Source organism: Haliotis rubra, unplaced genomic scaffold, assembly GCF_003918875.1.
Source record: "Haliotis rubra isolate DU_JTF1 unplaced genomic scaffold, ASM391887v1 Scf594, whole genome shotgun sequence".
NCBI lineage: Eukaryota > Metazoa > Mollusca > Gastropoda > Lepetellida > Haliotidae > Haliotis > Haliotis rubra.
In genome coordinates, this window is record NW_025767295.1 from 470236 (window position 1) to 493884 (window position 23649).

Consider the following 23649-nt stretch of genomic DNA (forward strand, 5'->3'; position numbering starts at 1 on the left):
AACCAGATTAGCATGAATACCACACACAAGACAGAATATTCTCTACATGACAACACCATTCCTTGTTTTCAAACATCAGCCACAGTAACAAAAAGTAACATTTTTTAACCTTGTTTGGTAGAAATATTGTTAACCTTGTTTGGTAGTTTGATTTTACCAGATTAACATGAATACCACACACAAGACAGAATATTCTCTACATGACAACACCATTCCTTGTTTTCAAACATCAGCCACAGTAACAAAAGTAACATTTTTTAACCTTGTTTGGTAGAAATATTGTTAACCTTGTTTGGTAGTTTGATTTTACCAGATTAACATGAATACCACACACAAGACAGAATATTCTCTACATGACAATACCATTCCTTGTTTTTATTCCTTACTGACAAGCATCAGCCGCAGTAACAATAAGTAACATCTTTTAACATTGTTCAGCATGAGTTTACCAGATGAACATGAATACCACAAAACAGAGTATACTGGCTCTGAATATACCAGTCCTTTTTTCCCTCCTTTACATCTGAGCATCAGCCACAGTAACAATAGGTAACATGATTTAAGATGGTTCGCTATGATGTGACCATTTTCACATGAATGCCACACGAAAAACTGAGTACACTGGCTCTGAATATACCAGTCCTTGTTTTAATCACCTTCCACCGAAATTCAGCCACAGTAACATTAAGTAACATCTTTTAACATTGGTGTGATGTAGCGAGGGACAGGATCTGCTTTTTGAGCAGATGCTCTTCTCATGAAACAACAGAATCTCCTTTCTTTTCCATCTCTTGAAGATCTTTCATAGTCTGGGGCGGTTGGGTAGCCTAGTGGTTAAAGCGTTCGCTCGTCACGCCGAAATCCCCACATGGGTACAATGTGTGAAGCCCATTTCTGGTGTCCCCCCACCGTGATATTGCTGGAATAATGCAAAAAGCAGCGTATAATCATCATACTCACTCACTCACTCATTCTTTCATAGTCAGATAGCATATTTCAGTTTTCTTGTTTGTCATACACTTGTAGTTCAAAATAATGTCTTTAGACATCACTATCACTTCTTCAAGTAGGCCTGGGGCACTTTCAGAAAGCAAAATAAACACTGACTGCTGTAGCTGTAAGTGAACAGGAACAATGATTGTAACATGACAACCACTTTGTCAAGTGAACAGGAACAATGATTGTAAGATGACATCCACTTTGTCAAGTGAACAGGAACAATGATTGTAACATGACAACCACTTTGTCAAGTGAACAGGAACAATGATTGTAACATGACATCCACTTTGTCAAGTGAACAGGAACAATGATTGTAACATGACAACCACTTTGTCAAGTGAACAGGAACAATGATTGTAACATGACAACCACTTTGTCAAGTGAACAGGAACAATGATTGTATCATGACAACCACTTTGTCAAGTGAACAGGAACAATGATTGTAACATGACAACCACTTTGTCAAGTGAACAGGAACAATGATTGTAACATGACAACCACTTTGTCAAGTGAACAGGAACAATGATTGTATCATGACAACCACTTTGTCAAGTGAACAGGAACAATGATTCAATGAACAGGAACAATGATTGTAACATGACAACCACTTTGTCAGTGTGAAAAGGAACAATGATTGTAACATGACAACCACTTTGTCAAGTGAACAGGAACAATGATTGTAACATGACAACCACTTTGTCAAGTGAACAGGAACAATGATTGTATCATGACAACCACTTTGTCAAGTGAACAGGAACAATGATTGTAACATGACAACCACTTTGTCAAGTGAACAGGAACAATGATTGTAACATGACAACCACTTTGTCAAGTGAACAGGAACAATGATTGTATCATGACAACCACTTTGTCAAGTGAACAGGAACAATGATTGTAACATGACAACCACTTTGTCAAGTGAACAGGAACAATGATTGTAACATGACAACCACTTTGTCAAGTGAACAGGAACAATGATTGTATCATGACAACCACTTTGTCAAGTGAACAGGAACAATGATTGTAACATGACAACCACTTTGTCAAGTGAACAGGAACAATGATTGTAACATGACAACCACTTTGTCAAGTGAACAAGAACAATGATTGTAACATGACAACCACTTTGTCAAGTGAACAAGAACAATGATTGTAACATGACAACCACTTTGTCAAGTATGCCCAGAGCACTGTCTGATGAAGCAAAGTAAATACTAAAAGTGCATGCAGCCTATAGTAGCAGTTACAGTGATCCTAATACTATAGCCAGTCTCAGAAATAATTGGGACTCGGCAATGACCATCCAGAGTAGATCTATTAGTCAAATACTCCAGACTTTCTTCAAACTGTTCGGACAGATACTGGACATAATGATCACACAAAATTTGACCCTAAATTCGGTTAAACCTGAATTAATGACTGATGTAGTCGTCTTTAAAAGAGCATGTATAAATATGTCAGATTTTACAGCCTGGTGCCATTGAAGTCTGACATTAGTGTTATTGCAGGAGAATTTATGAAAATTATACAGCCAATTTGACGGTTCCACAAGCCATACAGGCAATATCTTCCAGCTGCATGTAAACAGAGATGCAGCATGTTTGCTAAATGCAACTCTCCAGTCCTTCAATACATCAATCTTTTTGTAGAATATGACATATTAATCCATATACTGTATGATGCATTGTTGTAAAACCAAAATAGTGCTAGAGAAAAAGAGAGGGACAGAAGAAGAAGAAAGAAGAGACCGAGGGAGAGAGATAGAAAGAGAGCGAGAGAATAACGGAGGGAGAGAGATAGAGGAGAGAGAGAGACACACACACACACACACACACACACACACAGACTGAGACACTCAGAGTTAGAGATGCAGAGAGAGAGGGGTGGGCAGACAGAGAGACAAAGAGTGAGGCTGAAGCAGAGAGATGCAGAGAGAGAGAGAGAGATGAACAGAGACAGAGAGAGAAAGACAGGGAGTGAGAGAAAGACAGAGGAAGGAAAGGAGAAAGTGAGAAAGATAGAGTGACTGAGACACTGAGATAAACAGAGACAGAGAGATATCAGACAGAGACAGATAACAGAGACACAGAGCAAGCGAGAGACAGAAAGAGAGAGAGAGACACAGGGAAACACAGTGAGAGAGAGACAGATAGCCAGAGTGGGAGAGAAAGAGATAGAGACAAAGAGAGAGTGAGAGAGCAAAAGAGAGACAGATAAACAGAGAGAGAGACGGACAGACAGACAGAAAGAAAGGGACGAGAGAAAGAGATAGAGAGATACTGAGAGAGAGGGTGTGAGACGGACAGACAGACAGAAAGGAAGGGACGAGACAAAGAGATAGAGAGAGACTGAGAGAGAAGGTGGGATTAGGGTTAGGGAGCCTAGTGGTTAAAGCTAATGCTCATGGCACCAAAGACTCTGGTTCTATTCCCTCATGGGTACAATATATTGAGTCTATTTCACTTGTTATATCATATTATAGGATTTCTACAAGCAGGGCAGTCCACCCTCTCAGAGATCGTTTATTCAAGAATATGATCGAACTAAGTGTCATATCTCCTCGACAATAGTCTTGATCCCAGCTCAAGTCCACACTGATCAGGCATGCCTAGATTGCTTCAGCTGTGAATTTTAATAATTGTCCTGGACCCCTTTTTGACTGAATCTATTTTAATTTTCTCAGATGTATATTTTTAGAGAAGATACCTTTTTTCTGGGATTAAATGTCAGTCTATGAAGAAGGTTACTGAAGCTTTTGACATTTCCTACATGAGCTTTATCAAATTACACCCCTTCTTATTGAGAACATCTATTTCTGTCATTCAGTCCTCATGTAGAAATTAACAAGCTTTTCCCTTCAGCCTCAATATAATAAACAGCACTTTCTGTGTAATTGACAATGTAATGTACAAGTCAGAGGTTACAACGCAACAGATATTGACGACATTAACATGTAAATATGATCCCCTTCATCACTTTAGCAAATGCACAGATGAAGGCAGACTTATGCATATATTCTGTCCATGAACTGTTGTGGAGCATAAACACTCTTCTCTTTGACAAGGCAGCACTTACGTATATTACCCTAACACCATGTTGACATAACACTGATCACTTCAGCTGCTACTGTTGTAACTAGCAGACTGATTTTCATTACCGGTTTCCCCCGTGGCAAGAAAAGAGGCGGAACTCTTTAGGGTTCCATGGTTCAGGAAGTTGAGACAAAAAGTTTGGCAGTACATCTTGATTTCCCTTAAGGTTGGGAAAGTGATGTTTGCGGTTACCCTGATAGACTAGTTTTCGGAATGGAAATTTTGTAATAATCAGGATCGCAAAAGTGCTAAATTCTAAAACTGACTGATGTCCTTTGCTTGTTGTTGTGCTTTTTGCTGTTGAAACTGCCACTTACGAATTTACATTTCACATTAATAAATCGATTTTGGTAACTTGCATAGTTTGTGATTTGAATTTCTGAGAGGAAAAACGTCTTTATAGGTCTGTTATGAGATGATTCTCGTTTTTATTTCAGTAATAAAATTTATTCCTTAAAGTTTGTATAAAACTATCATGTAAAGTACATCTCTGTATTTTTACATGGTAATGACTCATGGAGATTGCAGGAGTAGATCCGAAATATCTTACGATGGTCTAGTCTGTCACACAAACCCTGAAATGAATATACCCAATGTAGCCATTGCAAGTCTAGAATAGGTGGCAAATCTAGATAACCACGATTTGAAGACAGTCCCATGGCTTTTTTTATCATATTTTGTGAAAATGTTAAGAACTATTTTCTGTAAAACATGCTTATTTCAGAGACTTGATGTAAGTCTAATGATGGCTTTTAAAGTCTTTTAACTTTAACTGGATTGGGTAGTCAGACTTGTAGACTTGGTTTCATTGTACCCTGGATGTTGGCTCTCAGTATTAATCACTGGATTGTCTGGTTGTGACTGTACATGTATCTATAGACAGAAGTTTACTATGTGTGGCATAAAATAACAAACAAACATAGTGATGTGTTCGTCTCATAGGGAGCACAGGATTGACAACTCTATGTCTGCAAAAAGATAATCACCAACCATTCTTTTCTTGTGTGTTTGCCCAACTTCAGTGTGTCTTTTGTCCGTTTTGATAAATCTTGATTTACCTGAAATCTCTTGAAAAGTTGGTTCAAGTACTTGTGTGTGTATTAGATGGTCAGTACAGCATAGAGTGGTGGCACATGGTCCTATGCATGGCATACAGGCCACGTCAGGCGAAGCTAGGCAACAATTTTCACCAACAGCAGCTGACTGACTGACTGAGTTTGGTTTTACGCCGCTTTTAGCAATATTCCAGCAACATCATGGCAGGGGACACCAGAAATGGGCTTCACACATTGTACCCATGTGGGGATTCGAACCCGGGTCTTCGGCGTGACGAGCCAACGCTTTAACCATTAGGCTACCACACTGCCCCTCCCCAACAGCAGCTGGAGGGTGACAGCTGATGGTGTCCGAGGCTTAGGTCCTGCTGGACGCTGAATCCCATATAACACCATGTGGGTCTCGTTAGGAATGTGGCTGTGTTCACCAAGCAATAAATAGGTATGTGGAAGGACAGGCGGTAATGTGACTGTTAACTTTCTGACACCTCACATGCTGCTTAGGTTGTATACTCCCCAGGGAGCTGAAAATGGAAATTGTGTGCACAGTGGTCTATTGACCAGGTTGCTGTTTTACAAAACAACCGTAGCGTTATGACAGTCGTAAGTCTATGTTGTGGTATGGAAGTTACGATCACCTTAGCCCTAAGATCGCTTTGTACAACCTCACTGTGGGTGATGATAAGGGGCGGTGGGGTAGCCTAGTGGTTAAAGCATCTGCTCATCATGCTGAAGACCCAGGTTCTATTCCCCACATGGGTAAAATGTGTGAAGCCCTTTTCTGGTGTACCCAGCCGTGATATCGCTGGAATATTGCTAAAAGCAATAGTCCTACAGATCTCAGCCCTTTAGACCTCATTGCTGTAGATCTTTTGAATGGCTGCCCTATAAATCTTGCCCTTTACATCCCAGTGCAGTACATCTCGGCAACTGCCATGTATTTGTTCAATGTTTATCATTGCTAAGACACCATAAGGGGCTCAGGAATAATTCAGGAGCCAATCTAGCGGTAGCCATGGAAGCTATACATATCTTGCTATATATATCCTCTATTATTTGCACATACATGATATTACTGAATGAAAAAATCAGTAAATTGAATTTATCTTTTTTCTTTTAGAACTGTGTGCACTTAACGACCAAACCGAAGAATGTTTCATATTTAGAAAGTGTATATTGTCTATTTCAATCAGCAATTTATTGATGTTCTGGCTATGAATTTCATCAGGGAATTCTGTAAATGGTAGCAGCTCGATGTGCTTCTCTATATTTCTGTCTCATATTGATTGCTATCTTATAATCTGAAATTTCAGAAATGAATATGTGCCTCTAACCTTCACGTAAAGTTCTCAAAGTGTCCGTGGCAGGGCTGAAACTTTATTGAAAGATCATCTGAACGTGTCGGCAATCAATACACTTGTACGTCCTTAATATTGTCTTTCTTGCTTGGATGATATTTCCCTCCGTTATATTTTAATTTGATTAAGGAGATTCCCGTCTGTTGTGTGGAATTTCATATCACCGTTGCTATTTGTTGGATCTGCACTTTTTTTGGTTGTATTTCTTCGCTAATTGGTGTATTTATTATGGAAAATATGTTGATGGGAAAAGGGAACAAATAACAATATTCAAGCTTTGATATTTGCTGCTGATAGTGGGGGTTTCTGAGGCAGCGGTGTTCTTTCATCAAGTTACCTGCAAGAGGCATAGCCAAGTGGTTAAAGCGTCCGCTTGTCACACTGAAAACCCAAGTTCAATAGACCGATCCAATCTGTCAATCAAAACTGGCGCATGCGTCAATTTTGGCCAATCAGCAGGCCGGGCGTGCAGTGTGGATTTGTCAGACTTATTTCCGGGGTCAAACGATGCCTCCGAGGCGATGTGCTTCGAATTATGCCACTTACACTCGCTATATTTATTACATATTGCTGCGATTTGATGTGTACCTTAACAAAACCATTACGGTCAAGACAACAAAAATGGAGGCGGATCAAGAAACGCAATAGGCCTAACGATCAGTTAAATGTCTGCACCATCGTTCAGGAAACCTACGTCTGCCTGCTGATGAGAATTTGCACGCAATTTCCACACTTTTGCACATGTGCAAAATCATTACCAATTGATGACAACAAATAGCAGTTTAAGACTTTGCAAGTGTTATAAACACGGACAATTCTTGTAACTACAAAATTGTTTTACTTAACGTTTTTAGTCACTACTAGGCATTGAGTTGGTACGCCATAAAGCTCAAATGAGACGAAAGCCGTGACACAATGTAAACAAATCTTTATTTCGGTTAGGGTCAACCGAAATAGCAAAACTTGTTACATGAAAGAACAATGTGGCGGATATTGTCCCCTTCGCTCTTAGATATTCTTAAATTTGTCACACATTTTAGGATGTTTTAAGTTTCATGAGCACAATCTGAAGGCCTACAGTATCTTGTTAACAGAGCAAAATATTCGAGGAGTAATATTTTTTATTCAAACGGAAATATTGTCAGTGTCAGCAGTTGCCTATCATGCAATATCCAAGTATCAAAATTAGTTCATATGAGTGCCTATAAAACCATGCTTTAAATATTTCAGATTTTTTATAAAGAGTTGCATGGGACTTTGAACTGAATTACCTTCCTCCATGTTGATTGAATCACGAAAACTATGTGAGAAGAATAGTGACTTTCTGGAGTATTGGACGAGTGAAATAAAGTGTATATCTTAATTATGAGTACATTACTGCAGTATTTGAAGTTTTGTTGCCACATAAATTATTCACATATAATGGTACATTTTAGGAGTAATATTACAACTGTAATTTTGATTAATTCACTGGAAATGATATCAAGGTATGTTTTAAGAATCTTGCTTTTTTGTAAGCGTGGGACGGTAATAAAATTAATAATAATCTAATCAATAATCAATAATCAATAATAAATAATTATTTAATTGATTGACATATCAGATTTTTTAGATTTTTAAGGCAGAACTAGGCAAACAAACACCATACATATCATGGCAGGACAATCACTTAGTATTAACTTGGCTCCTGCTTTTGGGTGTGTTTTTTAAATACTACATTTACTAATAAGATAATTCTGAAAGTGATTGCTAGTATCATAACTCATTAAAGTTATTTCAACATCAGAAAATTTGAAAAGCAAAGGCTACGTTTTGATCAAACCCTGGTCAGTCATTATCCAGTCCTGGAACAGAATAATTTACAAAAATCTCAGGTGGCTTTTCATGTAACGGAATAAAGATTGAAACATATATATAACCCATATTTGATGTAATTCTTCTGATAAATCATAAGTTTTTTAGGAGGTTACTAATATTTGAAGACTGAGCCAAAGCTAGTGTTTATTAAGATGGTGGATTTGGACAAATTGTTCAAGGTTTGTCGATGATTATTTGCAAAATGAGCTTCATATTAAATTGCACACTGGTTTGTAGGAGGTGAACGCTTCAGGACATTTTCATGTCTGTTTTCCTAAACCTTTGTTATGACTTTTACCAAATTTTGAATCAACTTTACTATAATTTTTATGACACCAGTAAGTATCTCAGAAAAGGAAATAGATCAAAATCAGTGTTATGTCCTCTAGGGATATAATCTCGGATCTAATAAATCAAAGATTATCATTGTTTAATTAAGAAGCAATAATGTCAATATGTAATTGTATTGACAGAAGGCTTTGAACATAGGATATATTCTTTGCACCTTATTTACACTAGTAGTTAGCAGTTAAACATCTCTGATGAAAAAACAATAGATCTACATTTGCATTTTGTGTACCATTCTATTTCAATGCTAGTTAATTGTTCGGATAACTGTGGATTCTCTGTTCCAAAATTTTGCATCACATGTTTCCTATTTCTGGAAGATGGGTCAGCTAGTGTACAGGTGCAGACTGTATCTTGGATCTTGTTTGTGTTCTGGTGCTGTGACATACCTGCACATAAACGCTGGCAGTTCATGAAGTCAAGTATTGTGGAAGTTTGTATGTAAGTTAGGATTCCACAACAAAGTACATATAGAAAAATTAAATGGAAATGATGATTAAAAAAAATGATTTCCTTATATTCAGTGTCATTTTATCATGGTGTACAGATTTTGAAGAGAAACTTTACTGAGAGTTGCTGCAGATCAGCTGTTGAATATTTGCTTCTGGGTATGTCCAGATACCTCCATGGAAACATATTGTTTACAAGCCCAATTACCTTTTCCAGATTTCCAAATTAGATCAAATAGGTTATGCTGTGATTGATTTGTTTACATTAATTGTACAGACAAATAAGGTGCATGAAGTAGTAGACGGGAAATATTTTCTGCTTTTTATTTACCATTCTCTTAATTCATTAAAAGATAGAAACCCATGCCTTCAGATTATTGAACTAAATTTGAACAGCCACGCCAGCGCAGTGTTGATAATCCATTTATAGATACCGAAAGATCTGCAACATGAACATGTGGTTGTGTTCACGAGTTTTAAAAATTATAAACCCAAACAACAAAATTCAGTTATCCTTCCCCTGCTAATATCTGTGACGGAGGTGAATTGCCAGATAGATTAATTGATTCGAAGAAATTACGCTTCCTACAGTCTCAGCAGCTAGTCGAGACGCTTTTCATCGGGCATGTAACTCATTTTCACTCGCCAGTTGTAATCTGCCAGCTAAAATATATCAAAAATCACATACGTATAACTTGCCTCTTTAAATAACATTCACAAACGGCGGATACCAAAGTATCACAAGCAGAATTCATCAACAACGTTCGCAATCACGTAACGTTTCGCAGGCAGTGACGCCATTGTGACTTGCCAGTGGTTGTCCCCCCTAACGTCAAAAACGAAGTGGGCCGGGCTTATCGGCCGGGACTGGATCGGTCTATTCCCCACATGGGTACAGTGTGTGAAGCCCATATCTGGCATTCCTAGCTGTGATGTTGCTGATATTGCTGAAAGCAGCGTAAAACCCGTAACGCTATACTCACTCACCTGATAATAGGCTGATACCGACTGATGTTAAGAATCTTCTTACAAGTCGTCATATAAAACCATGAGGGGAGGTGGGGTAGCCTCGTGGTTAAAGCTTCGCTTGTCACGCCGAAGACCCAGGTTCCATTCCCCACAATGTCTGAAGCCCATTTCTGGTGTCCCCCACCATGATATTGCTGGAATATTGCTAAAAGCAGCGTAAAACTAAACTTACTCAATCATTTTATCCAGAAGCATCATCACGTTACTTCATCAAATACCTTTATGGCAGATGAAGATCATCACGTTACTTCATCAAATACCTTTATGGCAGATGAAGATGATGCAGATATGGCTGAATTGGAGGACCAGTTCTGATTTCACGGCCTCGGGCTGTAGATTGAAGTCTGATAAAAGAGAAATGTAATCTTTCGATGAAATCTAATTAAGTCCGAACCTATTGTTCTTTGATTGCCAGTCGAGTGTTTGGGTTCAGAAGTGTTTATTTTATATCAATAAAACATGATGGTTTTGCGTGTTAGTAAGATCAAAGAACCATTACATAATCTGATTCTAAGGAGTTTTTATTGTTTGTGTACTCTCGTTTAAAGTTCATTAATTAATCTTATCCCTGTCCTGGGATTATTAAATTAGAAAACTGCAATAAACGACTGAGTGAAAGAAAAGTCATCAGAAACACATATCCCAATTTTTAATGCAAAAGTAGTTTACTTTATGTCTTAATCGCGAAAATATTTTCTGTTATCTCAGCTTCGGCCATTATGGATATTCCGTTGACAATTACAACCACGTGACCTTTTCACTTGTGATGTCATATGTGACTAAAGTTGGCCATATTGCCTAAGACCAAGCGCTACAGTAATGTAAACCGCTTTTTTCTGTCGTTCTTTTAAATAGTAAGATGTTGTATTGCGTTGCTTGGGGGATGCGTTAGTATTCTCCTTTAAGTTAATTACATTACAGGTTGTATTGAGTAAACTGACTGATTACATGTCTTTTAACAATTTGAGATTTAGTTGAAAACTATTTAATTGTTGATGATATTTCAAAATATTTCAAGTGATTCAGAATGAAGTTCTTGAAAGGCATTTAAAGTTGGTCAAACATGAATACATGACACGTTATTATGGATACCAACTTCTTTATATTTTTTTAACAGTGTCTCAGAGCTAACTCTTGTTCCTCTATCAGGGGACGGTAGGGTAGCCTAGTGGTTAAGGCGTTCACTCGTCACGCCGAAGACCCAGGTTCAATTCCCCACAATGTGTGAAGCCCAATTCTGGTGTTTCCCCCGCCGTGATATTGATGGAATATTGCTAAAAGTGGCGTAAAAACTAAACTCACCCACTCACTCCTCCATCGGGTAAGTAAAGAAGCAAGAATTAGCTCTGAAACATCGCATAAAGAATAAAAAGAAGTTGTTATCCATGATATCATGTCATGTATTCATGTTTCAGAATGCTGAAGGTGCTTGTGACCTGATTTGGTTCAGGAACTTGGGTGACTGATACTTTCATCTTTCATGAACAGAAAAAGTTAATGAAGTGTTTGTTCGGGACCATTTCTCAAGGGATGATGGGTTTTTGTTAAAGATAAACGAATTTGTCAGCCAGGCATGAATAGATGTTTAATAATTCAATACTTTTAAAAGGATAACTGGTTTAATTGTTTTTTAATGGAAACAAAGAAGATCATATTTTATTTCCTCAGATTCACAAAGTACAGGTCATATTACGAACAATGTCGCCATAACCATAGGAGCTAACTGAAATTGGGATCAACTGAGGGCTAACTGAAACTGGGATCAACTGATAGCTAACTGGGGGCGGTGGGGTAGCCTAGTGGTTAAAGCGTTGGCTCGTCACGCAGAAGACCCGGGTTCGATTCCCCACATGGGCACAATGTGTTCAGCCATTTTCTGGTGTCCCCCCCTGTGATATTTCTGGAATATTGCTGAAAGCGGCCCAAAACTAAACTCAGTCAGTCATTCAGTGATAGCTAACTGAAACTTGGATCTATATTGGGAGCTTACTAAAACTGGGATCACCTGATAGCTAACTGAAACTTGGATCTATATTGGGAGCTTACTAAAACTGGGATCACCTGATAGCTAACTGAAACTTGGATCTATATTGGGAGCTTACTAAAACTGGGATCACCTGATAGCTAACTGAAACTTGGATCTATATTGGGAGCTTACTAAAACTGGGATCACCTGATAGCTAACTGAAACTGGGATCTATATTGGGAGCTTACTAAAACTGGGATCACCTGATAGCTAACTGAAACTGGGATCTATATTGGGAGCTTACTAAAACTGGGATCACCTGATAGCTAACTGAAACTGGGATCTATATTGGGAGCTTACTAAAACTGGGATCACCTGATAGCTAACTGAAACTGGGATCTATATTGGGAGCTTACTGAAACTGGGATCACCTGATAGCTAACTGAAACTGGGATCTATATTGGGAGCTTACTAAAACTGGGATCACCTGATAGCTAACTGAAACTGGGATCTATATTGGGAGCTTACTAAAACTGGGATCACCTGATAGCTAACTGAAACTGGGATCTATATTGGGAGCTTACTAAAACTGGGATCACCTGATAGCTAACTGAAACTGGGATCTATATTGGGAGCTTACTAAAACTGGGATCACCTGATAGCTAACTGAAACTTGGATCTATATTGGGAGCTTACTAAAACTGGGATCAACTAATAGCTAACTGAAACTTGGATCTATATTGGGAGCTTACTAAAACTGGGATCACCTGATAGCTAACTGAAACTGGGATCTATATTGGGAGCTTACTAAAACTGGGATCACCTGATAGCTAACTGAAACTGGGATCTATATTGGGAGCTTACTAAAACTGGGATCACCTGATAGCTAACTGAAACTGGGATCTATATTGGGAGCTTACTAAAACTGGGATCAACTAATAGCTAACTGAAACTGGGATCTATATTGGGAGCTTACTAAAACTGGGATCACCTGATAGCTAACTGAAACTGGGATCTATATTGGGAGCTTACTAAAACTGGGATCACCTGATAGCTAACTGAAACTGGGATCTATATTGGGAGCTTACTAAAACTGGGATCACCTGATAGCTAACTGAAACTGGGATCTATATTGGGAGCTTACTGAAACTGGGATCACCTGATAGCTAACTGAAACTGGGATCTATATTGGGAGCTTACTAAACTGGGATCACCTGATAGCTAACTGAAACTGGGATCTATATTGGGAGCTTACTAAAACTGGGATCACCTGATAGCTAACTGAAACTGGGATCTATATTGGGAGCTTACTAAAACTGGGATCACCTGATAGCTAACTGAAACTGGGATCTATATTGGGAGCTTACTAAAACTGGGATCACCTGATAGCTAACTGAAACTTGGATCTATATTGGGAGCTTACTAAAACTGGGATCAACTAATAGCTAACTGAAACTTGGATCTATATTGGGAGCTTACTAAAACTGGGATCACCTGATAGCTAACTGAAACTGGGATCTATATTGGGAGCTTACTAAAACTGGGATCACCTGATAGCTAACTGAAACTGGGATCTATATTGGGAGCTTACTAAAACTGGGATCACCTGATAGCTAACTGAAACTGGGATCTATATTGGGAGCTTACTAAAACTGGGATCAACTAATAGCTAACTGAAACTGGGATCTATATTGGGAGCTTACTAAAACTGGGATCACCTGATAGCTAACTGAAACTGGGATCTATATTGGGAGCTTACTAAAACTGGGATCAACTAATAGCTAACTGAAACTGGGATCTATATTGGGAGCTTACTAAAACTGGGATCACCTGATAGCTAACTGAAACTAGGATCTATATTGGGAGCTTACTAAAACTGGGATCACCTGATAGCTAACTGAAACTGGGATCTATATTGGGAGCTTACTAAAACTGGGATCACCTGATAGCTAACTGAAACTTGGATCTATATTGGGAGCTTACTAAAACTGGGATCAACTAATAGCTACCTGAAACCGGGATCTATATTGGGAGCTTACTAAAACTGGGATCACCTGATAGCTAACTGAAACTGGGATCTATATTGAGAGCTTACTAAAACTGGGATCACCTGATAGCTAACTGAAACTGGGATCTATATTGGGAGCTTACTAAAACTGGGATCAACTCATAGCTAACTGAAACTGGGATCTATATTGGGAGCTTACTAAAACTGGGATCACCTGATAGCTAACTGAAACTGGGATCTATATTGGGAGCTTACTAAAACTGGGATCACCTGATAGCTAACTGAAACTTGGATCTATATTGGGAGCTTACTAAAACTGGGATCAACTAATAGCTAACTGAAACTGGGATCTATATTGGGAGCTTACTAAAACTGGGATCACCTGATAGCTAACTGAAACTGGGATCTATATTGGGAGCTTACTAAAACTGGGATCACCTGATAGCTAACTGAAACTGGGATCTATATTGGGAGCTTACTAAAACTGGGATCACCTGATAGCTAACTGAAACTGGGATCTATATTGGGAGCTTACTGAAACTGGGATCACCTGATAGCTAACTGAAACTGGGATCTATATTTGGAGCTTACTAAAACTGGGATCACCTGATAGCTAACTGAAACTGGGATCTATATTGGGAGCTTACTAAAACTGGGATCACCTGATAGCTAACTGAAACTGGGATCTATATTGGGAGCTTACTAAAACTGGGATCACCTGATAGCTAACTGAAACTTGGATCTATATTGGGAGCTTACTAAAACTGGGATCACCTGATAGCTAACTGAAACTGGGATCTATATTGGGAGCTTACTAAAACTGGGATCAACTAATAGCTAACTGAAACTGGGATCTATATTGGGAGCCTACTGAAACTGGGATCAACTAATAGCTAACTGAAACTTGGATCTATATTGGGAGCTTACTGAAACTGGGATCAACTAATAGCTAACTGAAACTTGGATCTATATTGGGAGCTTACTAAAACTGGGATCAACTGATAGCTAACTGAAACTTGGATCTATATTGGGAGCTTACTAAAACTGGGATCAACTAATAGCTAACTGAAACTGGGATCTATATTGGGAGCTTACTAAAACTGGGATCACCTGATAGCTAACTGAAACTGGGATCTATATTGGGAGCTTACTAAAACTGGGATCAACTAATAGCTAACTGAAACTGGGATCTATATTGGGAGCTTACTAAAACTGGGATCACCTGATAGCTAACTGAAACTTGGATCTATATTGGGAGCTTACTAAAACTGGGATCACCTGATAGCTAACTGAAACTGGGATCTATATTGGGAGCTTACTAAAACTGGGATCACCTGATAGCTAACTGAAACTTGGATCTATATTGGGAGCTTACTAAAACTGGGATCACCTGATAGCTAACTGAAACTTGGATCTATATTGGGAGCTTACTAAAACTGGGATCACCTGATAGCTAACTGAAACTGGGATCTATATTGGGAGCTTACTAAAACTGGGATCACCTGATAGCTAACTGAAACTTGTATCTATATTGGGAGCTTACTGAAACTGGGATCAACTGATAGCTAACTGAAACTGGGATCTATATTGGGAGCTTACTAAAACTGGGATCACCTGATAGCTAACTGAAACTTGGATCTATATTGGGAGCTTACTAAAACTGGGATCACCTGATAGCTAACTGAAACTTGGATCTATATTGGGAGCTTACTAAAACTGGGATCACCTGATAGCTAACTGAAACTTGGATCTATATTGGGAGCTTACTAAAACTGGGATCACCTGATAGCTAACTGAAACTGGGATCTATATTGGGAGCTTACTAAAACTGGGATCACCTGATAGCTAACTGAAACTGGGATCTATATTGGGAGCTTACTAAAACTGGGATAACCTGATAGCTAACTGAAACTGGGATCTATATTGGGAGCTTACTAAAACTGGGATCACCTGATAGCTAACTGAAACTTGGATCTATATTGGGAGCTTACTAAAACTGGGATCACCTGATAGCTAACTGAAACTGGGATCTATATTGGGAGCTTACTAAAACTGGGATCACCTGATAGCTAACTGAAACTTGTATCTATATTGGGAGCTTACTGAAACTGGGATCAACTGATAGCTAACTGAAACTGGGATCTATATTGGGAGCTTACTAAAACTGGGATCACCTGATAGCTAACTGAAACTGGGATCTATATTGGAGCTTACTAAAACTGGGATCACCTGATAGCTAACTGAAACTTGGATCTATATTGGGAGCTTACTAAAACTGGGATCACCTGATAGCTAACTGAAACTTGGATCTATATTGGGAGCTTACTAAAACTGGGATCACCTGATAGCTAACTGAAACTGGGATCTATATTGGGAGCTTACTAAAACTGGGATCACCTGATAGCTAACTGAAACTGGGATCTATATTGGGAGCTTACTAAAACTGGGATAACCTGATAGCTAACTGAAACTGGGATCTATATTGGGAGCTTACTAAAACTGGGATCACCTGATAGCTAACTGAAACTTGGATCTATATTGGGAGCTTACTAAAACTGGGATCACCTGATAGCTAACTGAAACTGGGATCTATATTGGGAGCTTACTAAAACTGGGATCACCTGATAGCTAACTGAAACTGGGATCTATATTGGGAGCTTACTGAAACTGGGATCAACTGATAGCTAACTGAAACTGGGATCTATATTGGGAGCTTACTAAAACTGGGATCACCTGATAGCTAACTGAAACTGGGATCTATATTGGGAGCTTACTAAAACTGGGATCACCTGATAGCTAACTGAAACTGGGATCTATATTGGGAGCTTACTAAAACTGGGATCACCTGATAGCTAACTGAAACTGGGATCTATATTGGGAGCTTACTAAAACTGGGATCACCTGATAGCTAACTGAAACTGGGATCTATATTGGGAGCTTACTAAAACTGGGATCACCTGATAGCTAACTGAAACTTGGATCTATATTGGGAGCTTACTAAAACTGGGATCACCTGATAGCTAACTGAAACTTGGATCTATATTGGGAGCTTACTAAAACTGGGATCACCTGATAGCTAACTGAAACTTGGATCTATATTGGGAGCTTACTAAAACTGGGATCACCTGATAGCTAACTGAAACTGGGATCTATATTGGGAGCTTACTAAAACTGGGATCACCTGATAGCTAACTGAAACTTGGATCTATATTGGGAGCTTACTAAAACTGGGATCACCTGATAGCTAACTGAAACTGGGATCTATATTGGGAGCTTACTAAAACTGGGATCACCTGATAGCTAACTGAAACTTGGATCTATATTGGGAGCTTACTAAAACTGGGATCACCTGATAGCTAACTGAAACTTGGATCTATATTGGGAGCTTACTAAAACTGGGATCACCTGATAGCTAACTGAAACTGGGATCTATATTGGGAGCTTACTAAAACTGGGATCAACTGATAGCTAACTGAAACTGGGATCTATATTGGGAGCTTACTAAAACTGGGATCACCTGATAGCTAACTGAAACTGGGATCTATATTGGGAGCTTACTAAAACTGGGATCACCTGATAGCTAACTGAAACTGGGATCTATATTGGGAGCTTACTAAAACTGGGATCAACTGATAGCTAACTGAAATTGGGATCAACTGGGAAATAACTAAAATTGGTCAGTTTGGAGCTAACTCAAATTGGGATCAACTGGCAGATGGAGAAAACTGGGATCAGACACTGTAAGGTTTGATTTTCACAAAAGCTGTGATCATTGGTGTACTGCTTAAAGCAACATTACAGCAATATTTCATCAATATTTACACATTGTACCCAATAGGGGTATTGAACCCTGGCCTTTATTGTGATCAGCAAATACTTAAACCACTAAGCTAGCTCACTGCCCTTGGACATTGAATCAAGCAAGAAAAATATTATTTTTATGATAGAGAATTTTGATACAAAAGATGACAGAGGATTTGTATTTTGACCCCTGTAGGTATCCAAGATCAGAAGAGGTCCTCAGGATCCCGATCCACAAAGTGTTCGTAATATTACGACCTGTCGTAACTCTATAGTTTACCGTAGGCTTACGAATGTCGTAGCACTGCGAATGTTTGTAGATCGGTTGTGAGAAGCAACCATATGAATCAGCTGGTCAGGATTTTTTGAGAAGTTAAATTATTGATTGTACTGTTGAGGCAGTATTTTCGCGATGTGTCTCTGTAGTAAAGTGTAGATCGATGCTCATGCTGTTGATCACTGGATTGTCTGGTCCAGACTCGATTTCTTTACAGACCACCGCCATATAGCTGGAATATTGCTGAGTGCGGCGTTTAACTTCAAACCAACCAACCAACTGTAGTAAAGTATGGCACAGATGTTCATTACAGGGATGCTCACTGACTTCCTGATATTACAGCTAGATTTTGTTGAATCTAGTTTTAAACTAGGCATCTAATTCTAACCTGTATCACATAAATTATCCAATACTTAGGAGATATAGTATGACCAGAAATGACTGAGAATTTTAGGAATATGTTTAATTGGATTTCTAGTATCAACAGCTATCAAGTGCTTGGTTTCATTCAAGAGAGACAACTCCGTTAATCCTTTTTCATTAGTTTGTGAAGAGTTATCACCCTTTGTTTACTTGCTAGCAGACGACATTTTCAGTGATCCTCAGTATGGATGATTTAGAGGAAGTTGATTTTAGAGTATTATAACAAGGACATCAGATCAGCTAAAGTGATTTCAAGTAGAACAGGCATCCCTTTGTCCACTGTTTATCGTGTTTTGAAAAATATTGCAAATGGATATGGCATTGAGCACCAGGGAGGTGCAGGTAGGCCCAGAAAATTGACTGTGGGTGACAGGAGGCGGCTTGGTATTCTTGTATCTAAAAACAAACAAAGGAGTTTAGAAAACTTAAGGCTGGATATGATTGATAGAGGAACTGTGGCTGTCTGTAAGGAGACAATTAGAACTGAGCTGCATGCAATGGGTTGGCAGAAAAGTCGAGGAATTCCATCACCGATCATAAAACCTGAACAAAAGTAACAAAGGTTGAACTGATGCTTACAGCATAGAAATTTTAACTGGGACAATGTGATTTTCTCAGATGAAAGTTCTGTGTGGCTGTTTCCTAATACACTGAAATTCTGGACCAAACAAACCTGAAAAACCTTTGTCTCAGCGCCCAAAGTACAGTCCGAAATTTAACGTGTGGGGTGGCATATCTGTATTAGGGGCAACGCCCCTCTGTGTATTTGAAGGGAATATGAACAGTGAGCGGTACACAGATATTCTCGAGGGACATTTACTTCCATCTGCTCACGTGTTCTATGGAAATTTTTGGATTTTCCAGCAGGACAACGACCCAAAACATCGTTTAAAGCATTCACAGGCCTGGTTTCAGACCCAAAATATGACATTATTAGATTGGCCAAGCTATAGCCCTGACCTAAATCCAATAGAAAATGTTTGGGGACTTATGAAGGGGAAAGTGTCAATAAGAAAAATCTGACAAATATTGCTGAAATGAAAGAAGAGGTGGTCCGATATTGGGACAGCATGGACCACGACTTTCTAACTTTTTTGATCAGTAGTATGCCCCGCCGCATTGAAGCCTGCATTGCTGCCCATGGTGACTTGGCAAAATACTAACTGTTCACCTGTCTTTGAATCTGGAGTTATGTTCTGCTTAATATTCACATTTAATACGTGAGTAATGAGTGAATTTCTTTTTTAAATTACAATCTTAAATTCTCAATAATTTCTGGTTGTACTGTAAACATACTGTGTTGGAAAATCAAAGGTATATAACAAAATTATGTTAGCTCTAAATTTGATTTAAAACCGAACACGTAGTGCGAGGTTTGAAATAACAAAATTAGCGCTAATATTTTCGTAATATATCTCTGATTTTCCAGCACAGTGTGTTTATCTCCAATTGATCCATAACTGCAATATTAAGATTTAAAAAAAAAATACATACTATGTTGGAAAATCAAAGATATATAATGTGATTATATACCTCTAAATGACTTTAATTAACCAATCACAATCCAGTATTTACTGAAGTCATGGTAGAATCTATATTAAGCCCTGTAAACATCGTACAGGTAAAACAATGTGATAAATATGAAGTACTGATAAAATAGAACTCATTCATTCACAGTTTCAGAAACATCCATCATGCGCCGATTTCTTCATTGAAATGCCACCAGAGATTAATGATGAGAAAATCGTGATGATTTGATTTTAAAAATGTATTTTAAGACCATAGCAGCGTCTTACATGTCATTACATTGATATCTGAGAACATCAACCTTACCATCTATTTAGCCAGGGGCAATATTTTTGAAAACTTAAGGCTGCATCCTGTTATTTAGTTATATAACATCCATTGTCTCAGGGTCAAAGGTTTCTGGGTATGTTGTTTAACCCTTTGGGCTAATGGTCAGCATCTGTAGAAGTAATTAACTCTTGTAAGGTCACATAGCAGGTGGAGGTGATATGCTGCTCCCTTGATAGTCGTGTTAATTACGGTCACTGTCGTATCCCAGGGGAACACGGTGGTAATTCTGTCCTGGGGGAGCCGTGGTACTGGGTACGAGTAGGGGGAGGGTGTAGGGAGGGAGGGGGATAGTGGCGTGTTTTTTGAAGCATGCTGATGGGTGGGTTGGGAAGTTGTTTGGAGTAGTTAGGGAGTGGGAAAGGTGGTTGAGGATAATATTATGAGAAGTCAGGATGTATCAGAATAGACCATAGGAGGAGGAGGGTCTTGGTAGTGTTATGTTGATACATCGATATGATTGTACATTTGTGCTTATCAAAATAGACCATAGAAGGATCTTGATGATGATGATGATGGTGGTGGTGGTCAATGATGATGATGATGATGATGATGATGATGACCAAGATGATGGTGATGATGATGATGATGATGATGATGATGATGATGATGATGATGATGATGATGATGATGATGACCAAGATGATGGTGGTGATGATGATGGTGATGATGACAATGATGATGACCAAGATGATGGTGTTGGTCAAAATGATGATGATGGTGATGGTGATGATGGTGATGGTGATGATGATGGTGGTGATGATGATGATGATGATGATGGTGGTGATGATGGTGGTGATGATGATGGTGGTGATGATGGTGATGATGATGATGATGATGATGATGATGATGATGATGATGATGATGATGATTACCATCATGGTGATGATTACCAAGATGATGGTGTTGGTCAAAATGATGATGATGATGATGATGATGATGATGTTGATGATTACTATCATGGTGATGATGACTATGGTGGTGGTTGTGTTTAAAATATGTTACATGGTATGTTAAAAAAATATGAAACAACACAACATCTTTGGACATCATGTTTACTGTGATCTGAAATGTGGCAGGATGTATGATTTGTAAGCAGTCTTGTGGTGCAGCCATGTTTGGATGTGGCAAGGAGATGTTTATGGTGTTGTTTTAACAGCATGCTTCAGATAGATGTATGAAGGTGGGAGATCAGGGCCAAAGATTGTATAAAGGGTAGATAAAGACGTGGTGCAGAATTGTTAATGTAACTTTGAGTTGAGTTGGGCTTTATGTAACATCAGCATTATTTCAGCCATACAGTGACAAGAACAAGTCTGCTTTCATGACCATTTCAAGTACAAACCGCCTCCGTGGTGTAGTGGTTAGAGCGTCCGCCCGGAGAGCGGAAGGTCGCGGGTTCGATCCCCGACCGCGTCATACCAAAAGACGTTAAAATATGGAACTTGTTGGTCCCTGTCTGGTGCTCGGCATTAATGGGTACAACAAGGACTGGTCGGCTCGGAGTCAGTATAATGTGTCTGAGTGGGGTATTCGTGCGTCACTGCGGCATGGAATCTCAGTGGGCTAGCACTATTAAACCATCTTAAGTCTGGCTTAGTACAAGTAGCCGCATATACACATACACACGCATGCACGTCGTCATATGAGCTAAATATTCTCAAGCACAACGTTAAACCCAATTTCACCTCACCTCATTTCAAGTACAAAGTGTTAATGAGTTTTAGTTTCAAAACATATACATTCATCACATTCTTATTTAAAAGCAGAAGATGCCATAGCACCAAATCCAAAAGCACGCAATTCGTTGTTCACATTACAAAGTTACCATTTATGACACACGTCAACTTCCCTCAGGGGGTGGGAGATCAGGGTCAAAGATTGTCTAAAGGGTAGATAAGGACGTGGTGCAGAATTGTTAATGTAACTAAGAGAGGTAGGTTTTGTTTTTATGGCATGCAGCTATTGTAAGGGGGGTAATCAGGGTCAAAGATTGTAATGGGGAGAATGAGGGGTAGTTGGGTACTAAGATAAGGGCACTTGGTACGGGGTTGTGAGATAACAGCATGAGGTGGATAGGCATTGAAGAGGTGTAAGAGTATTGTTTGTGAGCATATAAATTGTTTATCGAGGATCACATGTTGAGAGACTGACTCACAGTCCCCCAAAACCGTGAAGATCCGGGTTAGAATTGATCTTCAGTAACCCATGCTTGTCTTAAGAAGTGACTAACGGGATCGGGTGGTCAGGCTCGCTGACTTGGTTGACACGTCGTATCCCAATTGTGTAGATCGATGCTCATGTTCTTGATCACTGGATTGTCTGGTAAAGACCACTGCCATATTGCTGGAATAGTGCGGCATAAACTAAACTCACTCAGTCACTCACTCACTCACTCTGACAGTCTCGTCGCGATATGGCTGATATATCGCCGATGTGACGTTAAATATTAACTCACTCACTCACTCTGACAGTCCCTGAACCGCACATTTCCTTTCGACCCATCCATCTTGGCAATACTAAAGCTCTAAATGAAGCAAGTCTAGATTTTCATCAGATTCGAATCTCCCATCCCACAGGGCCCTTTTTCAAGTAATTATTTGTTTCCATCAAAATTATATTTATTCAGAGACTAAGAGTCAGTCTAGTTGGGAGAATGTGTGTGTACAGACAGGTGCTAGAGGTGGATGGTTTCATTTCAAGAACATTGCCTTCACAACATGTTTGTATACATGGAGGGGTGTTGGGTGTGCGTGGGGTGGGGGTGGGGTGGGTGTGTGGTAAGGATTTGGAACAAGGGATAGATGATACTGACATTGGTGGCCTTTAGCCTCCTACTAGCCTCTAACAAGCCTCATATCATACCATGTTTGTGTACATGGGGTGGGGTTGGGGGTGGGGGTTATTGTATGAGGTTGTCTTAGTCTGTCTCACAGTCCCTGAACCACATTATTTCCCTATGTCCTTGCCCTCCCTGCATTGTAGTCTGTCTCACAGTCCCTGAACCACATTATTTCCCTACGTCCTTGCCCTCCCTGCATTGTAGTCTGTCTCACAGTCCCTGAACCACATTATTTCCCTACGCCCTTGCCCTCCCTGCAATTGTAGTCTGTCTCACAGTCCCTGAACCATA

General features: G+C 39.2%; 1 protein-coding gene across 3 annotated transcripts in view; it reads left to right on the forward strand.

Annotated features, from left to right (window-relative positions):
- The window catches only part of LOC124255131 (polypeptide N-acetylgalactosaminyltransferase 5-like), a 392350-nt gene that overhangs the window by 230152 nt on the left and 138549 nt on the right, over positions 1-23649 (forward strand). The window lies entirely within an intron of this gene.